This window comes from Macaca mulatta, chromosome 3 (genome assembly GCF_049350105.2).
Source record: "Macaca mulatta isolate MMU2019108-1 chromosome 3, T2T-MMU8v2.0, whole genome shotgun sequence".
Lineage (NCBI taxonomy): Eukaryota > Metazoa > Chordata > Mammalia > Primates > Cercopithecidae > Macaca > Macaca mulatta.
The window spans coordinates 58,804,646-58,817,450 of NC_133408.1; the positions used below are offsets into that span (position 1 = coordinate 58,804,646).

The 12,805-nt window shown below is 44.7% G+C and overlaps 1 protein-coding gene across 3 annotated transcripts in view; it reads right to left on the reverse strand.

Annotated features, from left to right (window-relative positions):
• Positions 1–11,292, reverse strand: part of TPST1 (tyrosylprotein sulfotransferase 1) — a 147,213-nt gene extending 135,921 nt beyond the window's left edge. The window contains exons 1-2 of one of the 3 annotated variants that reach the window (XM_077994695.1): positions 11,088–11,278; positions 1,385–1,502 (exon numbers count right to left, since the gene is read on the reverse strand). The gene's annotated coding sequence lies outside the window, so the exon portion shown is untranslated. 3 annotated transcript variants of the gene reach the window in all.
• Positions 11,293–12,805: the final 1,513 nt, after the last annotated feature.

The window sequence follows — 12,805 nt, forward strand, 5'->3', positions numbered from 1 at the left end:
AAAGATCATACAAAAGGCATGAACAAAGACATATGCGCATTTCAAGGAAGGATCACATCCATGGGCTCAGAAGAGGCTACATGAAGAAAATGACATCAGAATGAATCCTAAGGGGGACCGGGTGCAGTGGCTCACCCCTATAATCCCAACACTTTGGGAGGCCAAGGTGGGAAGATCACTTGAGGTCAGGAGTTTGAGACCAGCCTGACCCACATGGTGACACCTTGTCTCTAGTAAAATACAAAAATTATCTGGGCATGGTGGCGGGTGCCTGTAATTCCAGCTACTCAGGAGGCTGAGGCAGGAGAATCACTTGAACCTGGGAAGCGGAGGTTGCAGTGAGCCAAGATCGCACCACTGCACTCCAGCCTGGGCGACAGAGCAAGACTGTCTCAATAAAAAAAAAAAAAAGAAAAGAAAAGAAAAAGAGCAAACAAGACCAAAACCATCAGAAGGAAGAAAAGAATAAAGACTACAGTGAAATAAATAAAACAGAAAATAGAATAGAGAAAATCAACAAAACCAAAAACTGGCTCTTTGAAAAGATCAGAAAAATTAACAATCTTTCAGCTACACTGACCAAGAACAAAAGAGAGAAGACTCAAATTATGAAAATCAGTAATGAAAAGGAGACATAACTACCAACCCTACAAAAATAAAAGTGATCATAAACAATTGTAATCCAACAAATTAACCTAGATAAAATGGACAAATTTCTAAAAGATACAAACTACTAATAGTAACTCAAGAAAATATTAAAAATTTGAATAAATCTATAACAACTAAAGCAAATGAAAGAGTAATTTAAAATTTTCCACAAAGAAAAACCAGGACAAGATGGCTTCACTGGTAAATTCTATCAAACGTTAAAAAAAAAAGAAAAAATTGATACTAATTCTTTTTAAAAATATGTATTAGGAGGCCGGGCGTGGTGGCTCATGCCTGTAATCCCAGCACTTTGGGAGGCCAAGGCGGGTGGATCACGAGGTCAGGAAATTGAGACCATCCTGGTTAACATGGTGAAACTCCGTCTCTACTAAAAACACAAAAGTTTAGCTGGGCGTGGTGGCAAGCACCTGTAGTCCCAGCTACTTGGGAGGCTGAGGCAGAAGAATCACGTGAACCCAGGAGGCGGAGCTTGCAATGAACTGAGATCGCGCCACCACACTCCAGCCTGGGCAACAGAGCAAGACTCCATCTCAAAAAAAAAAATTTATATATATATATATATATATATATATTAGGGTCAGGTATGGTGGTGCACGCCTGTAATCCCAGCACTTTGGGAGGGTAGGCTGAGATGGGCAGATCACGAGGTCAAGAGACGGAGACCATCCTGGCCAACATTGGGAAACCCTGTCTCTACTAAAAACACAAAAATTACCTGGGCTTGGCGGCACATGCCTGTAGTTCCATCTACTTGGGAGGCTGAGGCAGGAGAATGGCTTGAACCTGGGAGGCGGAGGTTGCAGTGAGCCGAGATTGTGCCACTGCACTCCAACCTGGTGACAGAGTGAGATTCCATCTCAAAAAATATATATATATTTAATATAATATAGATTAATATATTAAATATATATTTAAAACATATATTAATATGTATTTATATATTTAATGCACATATCTTATAAATTGTTTATTATAATATATAATATACATATAAAAAATCTATAAAATATATATTTAAAAAGCCAACAAAAATATACATATAAATACATAATACATATTTAAAAACATGTTAAATGTACATTATGTATTTATATCTTTTTTTGGTCAGTGGTTTTTTTTTTTTTTTTAGGTAGGGTCTCACACTGTCGCCCAGGCTGGAGTACAGTGGCAGGATCTCGCCTCCCCTCCCAGGTTCAAGAGATCCTCCTGCCTCAGCCTCCCAAGTAGCTGGTACTACAGGTGTATGCCGCCACACCATGCTAATTTTCATGCTTTTTTGTAGAGACGGGCTTTCATCATGTTACCCAGGCTGGTCATGAACTCCTGGGCTCAAGCAATCTGCCTGCCTTGGCTTCCCAAAGTGCTGGAATTACAGGCATGAGCCACTGCACGGGCAACACCAATTCTTTTTTTTTTTTTTTTTTTGAGACGGAGTCTCGCTCTGCCGCCCAGGCTGGAGTGCAGTGGCCGGATCTCAGCTCACTGCAAGCTCCGCCTCCCGGGTTCCCGCCATTCTCCTGCCTCAGCCTCCCGAGCAGCTGGGACTACAGGCGCCCGCCACCGCGCCCGGCTAGTTTTTTGTATTTTTTAGTAGAGACGGGGTTTCACTGTGTTAGCCAGGATGGTCTCGATCTCCTGACCTCGTGATCCACCCGTCTCGGCCTCCCAAAGTGCTGGGATTACAGGCTTGAGCCACCGCGCCCGGCCTGGCAACACCAATTCTTAACGACACTTCCGAACTCATTATATTTGGCCAATTTTAATTGGATTTTGAAACCAAAAATATTACAAAAATAAATTGCAGCTCGCTATTTATAAATAAATATAATTTATATTTATACTTATAAATACTTAAAAATTACAAAAAAAGTGTAAATATGGGGTAATAGTAAATATTACTCTAAAAATGAGATAAAGGACAATATTATATATGATTCTGTTTTTATGATGTGTTCAAAATAGATATTTCTATTCTATATAATATAAACCTATAAAGACATAAAATGGATTAGTGGCTGCCTAGGGATGGAGAGGATGAAGAGTAGGAGAGGATAACGGCTAAGGAGTGCATGGTATGGTTTTTTCGTGGGTAGTGAAAATGTTCTAAAATTGATTGTGGTAATGATGTACAACTATATAAATATACTAAAAGTAAATGAATTTTATACTTTAAATGGTTTAACATGTGGCATGTGAATTATATCTCAATAAAGCTGTTACAAAACAAAACGCAGGCTGGGAGCTACATGCTCCTTCTAAGGTGACTGTCTACTAAAACATAAAGTTTAAATATGATCTATAACTCCTAACATAATATCCAAAATGTCCAAGATACAATCAAAAGTCATTCATCATAGCAAGAACCAGGAAAACCACAATTTGAATGAGAAAATACAGTTAACAGATGCCAACAACAGGATGAATCAGATGTTGGAATGATCTGACAGATTTTAAAGTAGCCATTATTCTTTAACAAGCCATTACATACACTCTTTAAACAAATGACAAAATAGAAAATCTCACCAAAGAAGTAGAATAGACAAAAAAGAACCCAATAAAAATTATAGCACTGAAAAACAACCAAAATAATAACTCGGTGGGTTAGCTCAACAGCAGAATGAATATAACACAGGTAAGAACCAATAAACTTGAAACAAGAATTACCCAATCTAAACAACAGACAAAAAAATAAGACTGGAAAAAAATTAAAAGAAAACAGTGTCTCACGTGCTGTGGGACAGTAGCAAAAGATCTAACATTCAGTCACAGAATGAAAGGAGACAGAGAGTGGTACTGAAAAATTATTCTATGAAGTGACTGAAAACTTCTCAAATGTGATAAAAAGATGAATCTGCAGCTCAAGAAAATAAGAGAACTTCAAACAGGAAAACCCAAAGAAATTTGTGCAGACACATCATAATTTAACTTCTGAAAACTAAAGACAAAGAAAAAACCTCTAAAGCAGTTGGGGAGAGAGGATGTTACCTATAAGAAAATGAATTCTAATGGCAGGGTTTCTCATCCGAAAAAAGTTTCTCAACATTTCTCAAATGTTAAAAGCAAAGAACTGTCAACCACAAATCCTATAAAAAGAAACAGCTGACAAAATCTTAAGAAAAAACAAAGAACAAAGAACACAAAAGATTCCATGGTTTATATCTAAGCCCTGAGAAATCAGAAAATAGAAAATACGCTGAGGACGGGCACAGTGGCTCATGCCTCAGCACTTTGGGAGGCCTAGGTGGGGGAATCACTTAAGGTCAGGCATTGGAGACCAGCCTGGCCAACATGGTGAAACCCCGTCCCTACTAAAAATACAAATACTAGCTGGGCATGGTGGCGGGAGCCTGTAATGCCAGCTACTTGGGAGGCTGAGGCAGGAGAATATCTTGAACCCGGGAAATGGAGGTTGCAGTGAGCTGAGATTGTATCACTGCACTCCAGCCTGGGCCACAGAGCAAGACTCAATCTCAAAAAAAAAAAAAAAAAAAAGAAAAGAAAAGAAAAGAAAATACACTGATACCAGTAGATGAGCAATCACAGGTGTTTCCTGTAACAGTGCTTAAATACATGGGAATTATTTATTTCTTCCTACCTATCACCAATCCCAGTGAGATTCATTTAGGTATAGGGCTTGCTTAAGGCATATTCCTTACTTCCTTAATTTTCTTAGTTAAAAAGAAATTGTTATGCCACGGTTCAAGATCTTTTATCAAATTGACAGTTTTTGTTCTAGTTAAAAATTTAAAAAGCTCATGAGCCTAAAATCAGAGCTATTTGTTTTAAAAAGATACAAGATCAATATACCTTAATCATATGAAATAAAGTCTATTTTAAATAGTATCTTCTAAAGACAAAGCCTGAATGAACCTCTGTATAACTGTCACAGCTTAACCACCTTAAAAGCCAAGACATTACAGAGCAAATAATACTTATCTTAATCCACTCCAATTTATAAAAATTGTTTTGGGGTTTTTTTGTTTGTTTCTTTTTGAGACAGAGTCTTGCTCTGTCGCCAGGCTGGAGTGCAGTGGCGCAATCTCGGCTCACTGCGACCTCCGCCTCCTGGGTTCAAGGGATTCTCCTGCCTCAGCCTCCCAAGTAGGTGGGACTATAGGCACCCACCACCATGCCCAGCTAATTATTGTATTTTTAGTAGAGACCAGGTTTCACCACGTTGACCAGGATGGTCTCCATCTCTTGACCTCATGATCTCCCCGCCTTGGCCTCCCAAAGTGCTAAGATTACAGGCGTAAGCTACTGCGCCTGGCAAGATTGCATGTTTTTAAAACAGGAATGACTACGCGTATTTGACCAGTGACCTGTTAAGCAGCAAAGAAACAACTGGTCAGTTTGCAAAATCATGAGTTCAAGCTCTGTTTTATATCACTTATCAACTGATTTATTCAACCAACTTTTACAGGTTTCTAAAATATATTAAGTACTGGGCAAGGCAGTGATGAAAAGACAAATAAGGCATGGTTTCAGACTTCAAGGAATTAGTTATAAAAATGGACCCAGCAGAAATAAAATGTGGTAAGTCCTTTAATAGGTAAATGTACACAAGAAACTATGTCAACGAAGGTGGTATTTAGCCTGTTGTGTGTGTGTGTGAGAGAGAGAGAAAGAAAGGCAGACAGATAGACAGGGTCTCACTCTGTCACTCAGGCTGGAGAGCAATGGCATGATCATAGCTCACTGCAGCCTCAAACTCCTGGGCTCAAGCAATCCTCCTGCCTCAGCCTTCTACATGGCTGGGACTACAGGCATGTGCCATCACACCTGGCTAATTTTTTCATATTTTGTAGAGACGGGGATCTTGCTATGTTGGCCAGGCTGGTCTGAAACTCCTGGTCACAAGCAATCCTCCCACCTCAATCTCTCCAAACTCTGGGATTACAGGTGTGAGCCACCACACTCAGCTATCCTGATATTTAAAGGATGAGTCACTACTATTGTTCTTCAGGGTTCTATCACTCCCTCTTTGGGCTCTCAGCCCAGTTCTCAGTCCTAGCTACCTATCTCATGGGAAGCATCTTTAAAGTAACAAGGTCTGGCCCTGCACCAGACCAAATGATACAGAATCCCTGTGGATGGGGGAACGAGGCATCGATCCCCCATCCACATTCTTTAAAAGCTCCCCAGGTGGTTTTTAAGTAGTGCCTATGTTGAAAATCACTGAACCAAGCAATCTCACCTACTTCTGATGACTTCACTTTCAATTCTAGCACAGACCCTCCATATACATCTCCATCTTCAGGGTCAACTGTTCTCTCAGGCTATTTCCTGGGCATCAAGATGTTATGATTGGCTTTCTCCTTTTCCCTGAAAATTTGTTTCTTTTCCTGCATTTCCTACCTGGATGAACAGAACCACCATTGCCCAGACACACAAGCCTGAACTCAGTAAGTCATCCTTGACCCTTCCTTCTCCCTCTCTCTCACCTATACACCTAACCAGTTCTCCTTACTCCACAAATTCACCCCCAAATCTAACCTCTTGGCCTCACTGGCCTCATCATCTTTCACCTACATTCCTATAATGACTGCCTTAATTGGTCTTTGTACACCTAGTCTTGCCCCTCTCTAACCTGTTCTCTACAATGCTACCAGAGATCAGAGTAATTTTTCTGAAAATACACCTGGGGCCAGGCGCAGTGACTCACACCCATAATCCCAACACTTTGCGAAGTCAAGGCAGAGGGTTACCTGAAGCCAGGAGTTCAAGACCAGCCTGGGAAACATAGCAAGACTCCCATCTCTAGAAAAATAAATAAATACAATCAAAATATACCTGGTCACAATACTCATTCATGTTACCTGCCAGAGTAGGGGATGCAGACATGAATCAAAACCCACCCTGATTTCAAAGCCCTACCATTAGAGTAGAGAAAGACATATAAACAAGTAAATGACAGTAGAGATGAAGAGAGATGGATTGCAGGCAGATGTGGGAAGGCTTTACTGCAGAGGTAACCAGAAGTCTGTATAATCTACAGGTGCCTAAGTGGGAAAATGCATTCTATGGAGAAAGAGAAACATAAAGCCATTTAGGCATGTTCAGCTAATGGAGGTGATTTTATATGGCTGAGGCAAAAGGTAACACATGCAGCAAGACACAAAGCCTGAGATGGGAACAAGCCAGACTTTGTAAGATCTGCCCAGGATGAAATCCTTCAAAGGTTCCTCGCTGTCATCAAGATTATGTGTTAGGACACACAAGGTCATTCATGAGCGGCTCCTATATACCTTCCCAGCCTCATCGCTCATCGTGCCCATTCTCCAGCCTTTCCAAATTACCAGTTCTTTCCAAAAACACCAGGTTATCGCACGGTTTTTTTTGTTTGTTTTTTTGTTTTTTTGTTTTTTTTGAGATGGAGTCTCACTCTTGCCCAGGCTGGAGTCAGCTCTCTGTAACCTCTGCCTCCCAGGTTCAAGCCATTCTCCTTTTTTAGCCTCCTGAGTAGCTGGGATTACAGGCACCCGCCACCACACCTGGGTAATTTTTGTATTTTTAGTAGAGATGGGGTTTCACCATGTTGCCCAGGTCTTGATGGTCTTTTTTTTTTTTTTTTTTTTTTTTGAGACGGAGTCTCGCTGTGTCTCCCAGACTGGAGTGCAGTGGCGTGATCTCGGCTCACTGCAAGCTCCGCCTCCCGGGTTCACGCCATTCTCCCGCCTCAGCCTCCCAAGTAGCTGAGACTACAGGCGCCCGCCACCACGCCCGGCTAGTTTTTTGTATTTTTAGTAGAGACGGGGTTTCACCATGTTAGCCAGGATGGTCTCGATCTCCTGACCTCGTGATCCACCCGCCTCGGCCTCCCAAAGTGCTGGGATTACAGGCTTGAGCCACCGCGCCCGGCCGTCTTGATGGTCTTGATCCATCTGCCTCAGCCTCCCAAAATGGTGGGATTACAGGGGTGAGCCACCGCACCCAGCCTATGACACACTTTTCTGTATGTTACCCTCTCTTCCAAAATGCCCATCTCCCCTTACCTTTCCTTGTCTAGATTCAGCTCTTCTGAAAACTTAGTTTACTGAGCGCTATGTGCCTGGCAATTTGCTAGAAACTGGAGATACAATGAGATATGACGCAACCCTTTTCCTTAAAGAGTTCACTCTCAAGTCAGGGAGAAAAATAAGAAAACAGAACATTATAAATAGTAAAAATGGGTTGGGCACAGTGGCTCACCCTTGTAATCACAGCACTTTGGGAGGCTGAGGCGGGCGGATTGCTTGAGGTCAGGAGTTTAAGACTGGTCTGTCCAACATGGTGAAATCCCGTCTCTACTAAAAATACAAAAATTAGCTGGGTGTGGTGGCGGGCGCCTGTAATCCCAGCTACTCGGAAGGCTGAGGTACAAGAATTGCTCAAACCCAGGAGGCAGAGGTTGCAGTGAACTGAGATGGCACCACTGCACTCCAGCCAGGGCACCAGACCAAGACTGTGTCTCAAAAAAAAAAAAAAAGTAAAAATGGTGTAAGTGGTAAAAATGGAGATGGAAGTATGTACAGAGTGCTGTGGGAACACAAAGAAAAGTCACCTAACCCAAACTGAGGAGAAAGGGTAGTCAGAAAAAGTCCTAGATGCCTGTCGACAGAAACATGTCCTCACTCCAGGGTGATGCTCCCAGAGCACCCTGTAGTCATCTCTGTCAAAGTCTTGATTGTACTATAGTGAATGGTCTGTTTCTTTACCGCTTTTTTCTCTGGATCACAAAGGGTCCAGGAAGGAGATGCGCCCATGCTGCAGAAGGCCTGGAAGGACTGGCTCAACATACTAAGGGTTTGGGAGCTGCTGAGAATTTTTAAAGAAAACAAGCAGCATGATCAGATTGATGTCTCAGAAATGGAACCAATTCCAGCAGCAATGTGGAGGATGAAGTAGAACTACAGGACGCAGAGGTTCAGAAAAAGCATAACCAAGGTCTGAACCAGTCTTCTGGCAATGAAGAGAGAGGAAAAAAAGATCTTATGAAGAGAGGGAAAAAAAAGATCTGAGGTAGCAACAATAGGATCTATGCTAGACTTAATGTGAGGAGAAAAGAAGATGATTTTAAGGTTTCTAGAGTAAAGATCTTAAAATAGGAATGTTTGTATATGTGCTTGAAGGGGGCTATGGGTGGAAAGAAAGGGAAGGAAAAGGTAACCACATTTGAAGTAATCAAGCATCCACATACAGCTATGCAGAAGGCAGATGAAAATTAGAACCTGAGGTTCCAGAGAAATGGGGACCAAATAGACGTCTTCAAAAACCATAAATATACAGGTGCTATTTGAAGCCACCAAAGGACATGTAATCACACAAGGAAATTAGAGAAAAAAACAAAAATGCAACCCTAAGGAATGCCACGTTAATCTGAGAAGAATAAAAAAAGAAAAGGGAAGCATCAAGAAAAGCTTTGTTTTGGTCTGAATGATGGAAACCTGAGGATGTATACCGTCCAACAGAAAAAATAATAATATGGGAAGAGATTAGCTTTAGAAAGGAAGACCCCTCTTCCTCTGAGATCAAAGGAAAGGATATTAGAAATCAGGGACAGACAGGCACAGACAAAAATGACAGCTCCTTAAGAGTTCAGGGCCGATGCCCACCAATTTCTTCTGTGGAGTTAAGTGGCAAAATAAGCAATGAAGCGAAGGCAAGAGTAGGACAAAGAGTCAGAGAAGAACGGTGAAGATCTATAAACAGCCATTTAGATTTTAGGACATAAGCGGAATCTAGAGAGTAAGTCAAAGGATCTCCAGAATCCAGAAGTGTGCAGAAACAGCACCCAGCAGCTTAGTTACATGATTTTCGCCAGCCTGCCCTGGGAGCCCAGGAGCAGAAAAAGCTGACTGATTGTCCAGGCTTGAGAGCATCAGAGCAAAGGTGGCAAGAATAGTACAGGGCCAATGACAATGCTTTTATCATTTTAAAAAGTCAAACGTATTTTACTCTTTTTTAAAAATCGACTCGCTACTTCCTCCGAGAGCGAGTGCTTGGAGAGGCGGAGGGAGAGGGGTGGATAATTCCTCTCTCACTCTTAGAGGACTTGTCAGAAGTTTCATTCTCAAGCATATTTGGTCTGTACAGCAGCTGATTCCAGGAAATCCAAATCCTGATTCCTTCTGGTTCTTAAAAGATGAAAATTCATTGAAGCTCCCTGGACTATCCAGCTAATAGATAACCACGAGAAACACTGCTTATATACTACGCCATTTTAGCTGGGAGGTAGGGGCTCTTTCTTTCCTAAAAAGAAAGGTTCCCTAAACACTGCAGATGGGGATGGAGAGGGGATGGGGAGTAATTATACTGTAAAGCTCGCTGACTAGCAGCCTAAGAATCCTTTACAAAGGCAATTAACATAAAACAATACATGGTACAGATAGTAGAATTGTTTCTTCTTAATGAATGCAGTAAGTAAGTGACCATTTAATCGCTTTACTGGAGTTCACCAATTTCTCCTGCCATCTCCCATACCATTCTTCAAGCAGAGTCAAATCCCTGTGGACAATGGACTTCTTGCTACCATCATCTGGAAAGTACAAAAGGCCTGGAAGGAGGAAGAGGCTAACATGCTTGACCACCCACCATATGCCAGGCCTACTGTGTGCTAGACTCTGGGAAAGGGAGTTTACATGTTATGGGGTGCAGCTCATGTAAGGACGAATGAAGATATTACACTATGGACCTGAGCCGGGCGCAGTGGCTCACGCCTGTAATCCCAAAACTTTGGAGGGCGAGGCAGAAGGATCGCTTGAGGTCTGGAGTTCGAGGCCAGCCTGGGCAACATAGCGAGACTCTCTCTCTTAAAAAAAAAAAAAAAAAAAAAAAAACGATGGATCTGGCATTCCAGAGAGTGGGAAAGTGTCTGGAGGTTTAAGTGTAAGGGAAGGAAAAGGAGATCGCGATGGTGGGTGGTCAAAGTGAGGGGAGAAGAGGTGAGTTGGGAAAGGAAGGTACTTAGGAGCAAAAGGGCAAGACCCAGGGACACCTGGAGCGGGGCAGGGGACTGCCATGCAGACAGGACAACGTACAAAGGGTAGGATGATGGGGCGATGAGCTCGAGAAGCGCAGCCGGGGTAGAGGTGGGGGCAAATGTCCGATCCCGGCGAGACGAGGGTCTCATCCCTGGGGACTGCGGGGCTAGGACGTGGTCCCAGGGCTGCGAGAAGGGAGAGAAGGGGCAGAGGGCAGAGGCCCCCGCGGCCGGGAAGAAGCCGAGCCCGGGAAACGCCGGCGATGGGGGAAGGGGCGTGGGAGCAGGGGCTGGACGGGCCAGACTCGGGGCTCCGCGCTCGGAGGCGGGGCTGGACAACCGGGAGGCAGCGGGCAGGAGGCGACAAGGGGCCAACGGATGCCAGGACGGGGCTCGGGGCCGGGAGTGAGGAGACGAGAGGGGAGCGGAGCCGCAGCGAGCGCCGCGTCCCCCTTACCTGGGAAGAGTGAGGAGCCGCCGCGCCGCCTGGACGGCATCCTGGCCTCAGCCGCTAGTCCCACCGCCTTCGGTGGGGGGGCCACTCGGGAGCCCGCCCTCACCGCCAGGCGCCAGCAGCTGCCAGCCCGGACCGGCCCCGCAGAAGAGCGCCGTTCCGACCCGCACACGAGGCCGCCTCAGCAGCGACTCCCGCGGTCGCCGCCTCAGCGCGGACCTCCAGGGTCCGGGGCGGTGGCGGGATCACACAACTGCTGCGATTGGGTGAGCGGGCGATGTGTCGGCTGCTCTGATTCGTGGGTTCCGGCCGGCTGCCCACTGAGGGAGGTGGAGCTGGGGATGGAGCTGGGTCCGGCAGGCGCCGAGGGGCGGGGGTCTGACGTCGCAGCCGGCCCGCGCCCCCACAGCCCTGCCCGTGCGCGCTCCCGAGGGGGCTTCCCGGCAGCAGCCGGCCTGGCGGGGTGGTTGCCCTAGCAACGGCGCGCGTGGCTTGGCTGCAGGGGAGCCGCGGGCAGGTGGCGGTCTCACCGCCCCCACCCCCCACGTGGGTAGCCCAGAGGCCTTCATCAGTGAAACCCTAGGACAGGACAATAAAATGAGTTTTTCCTGATAATTCCCCTCCTCTGCTTCAGAGCCCACCGTTGCCAGCTGCTGGCAGAGGAGCTGTCATCTCCTGGGGGAGATAACGCGCAAATGCAGATAACGAACGCAAACACTATTTCATCCGCACCGAGAGTGTAGACGTGCAATAGTCCCTCCCAACCACAGAGGTGGGAGGCTGACGCCCTAAAAGAAAGAAAGAAAAACTAGGAAGGGAGAAAAAGGCAAAGAGGCAAAAGAAAGGTGGGGAAAGGGCAGACATTTCACAAAATGATCCATTCATTTTACAGTTTCTTCCTGGAGACACGTCCACACCAGGTTCTGTCAAAGCAATTATTTCTACTGTGTTGACATGGATTAGAGAAGGCATGAGTGCAGAATCTAACAGCTGTATTCAAAATTGCTGTCTACTAGGCCAGGTGCGGTGGCTCATGCCTCTAATTACAGCATTTTGGGAAGCCAAGTCTAGTGAATCACCTGAAGTCAGGAGTTCGAGACCAGCCTGGCCAACATAGTAAAATCCCGTCTCTGCTAAAAATACAAAAATTAACTGGGCATGGTGGTGGACGCCTGTCGTCCCAGCTACTCGGGAGGCTGCAGCAGGAGAATTGCTTGAACCCAAGAAGGTAACTACCTTCTTTTGCACATAGTATAATATTTTCAAAGTTCATCCATGTCGTAGCATGTATCGGCACTTCATTCCTTGTTATGGCCAAATAATATTCCATTGTACGGACATCACTTTTTTTTTTTTTTTTTGAGAAGAATCTCATTCTGTCTCCCAGGCTGGAGTGGAGTTATGTGATCTTGGCTCACTGCAACCTCCACCTCCCGGGCTCAAGTGATTCTCGTGCCTCAGCCTCCAAAGTAGCTGGAATTACAGGCATGTGCCACCATGCTTGGCTAATTTTTGTATTTTTAGTAGAGATGGGGTTTCATCAAGTTGCCCAGACTGATCTTCAACTCCTGGCCTCAAGTGATCTGCCTGCCTTGGCCTCCCAAAGTGCTGGGATTACAGGCATGGCCACCATTCCTGGCTGGACATCACCTTTTATTTATCCATTAATCCATTGATAGACATCTGTTTCTACTTTTTTGGCTATTATTCATGATGCTGCT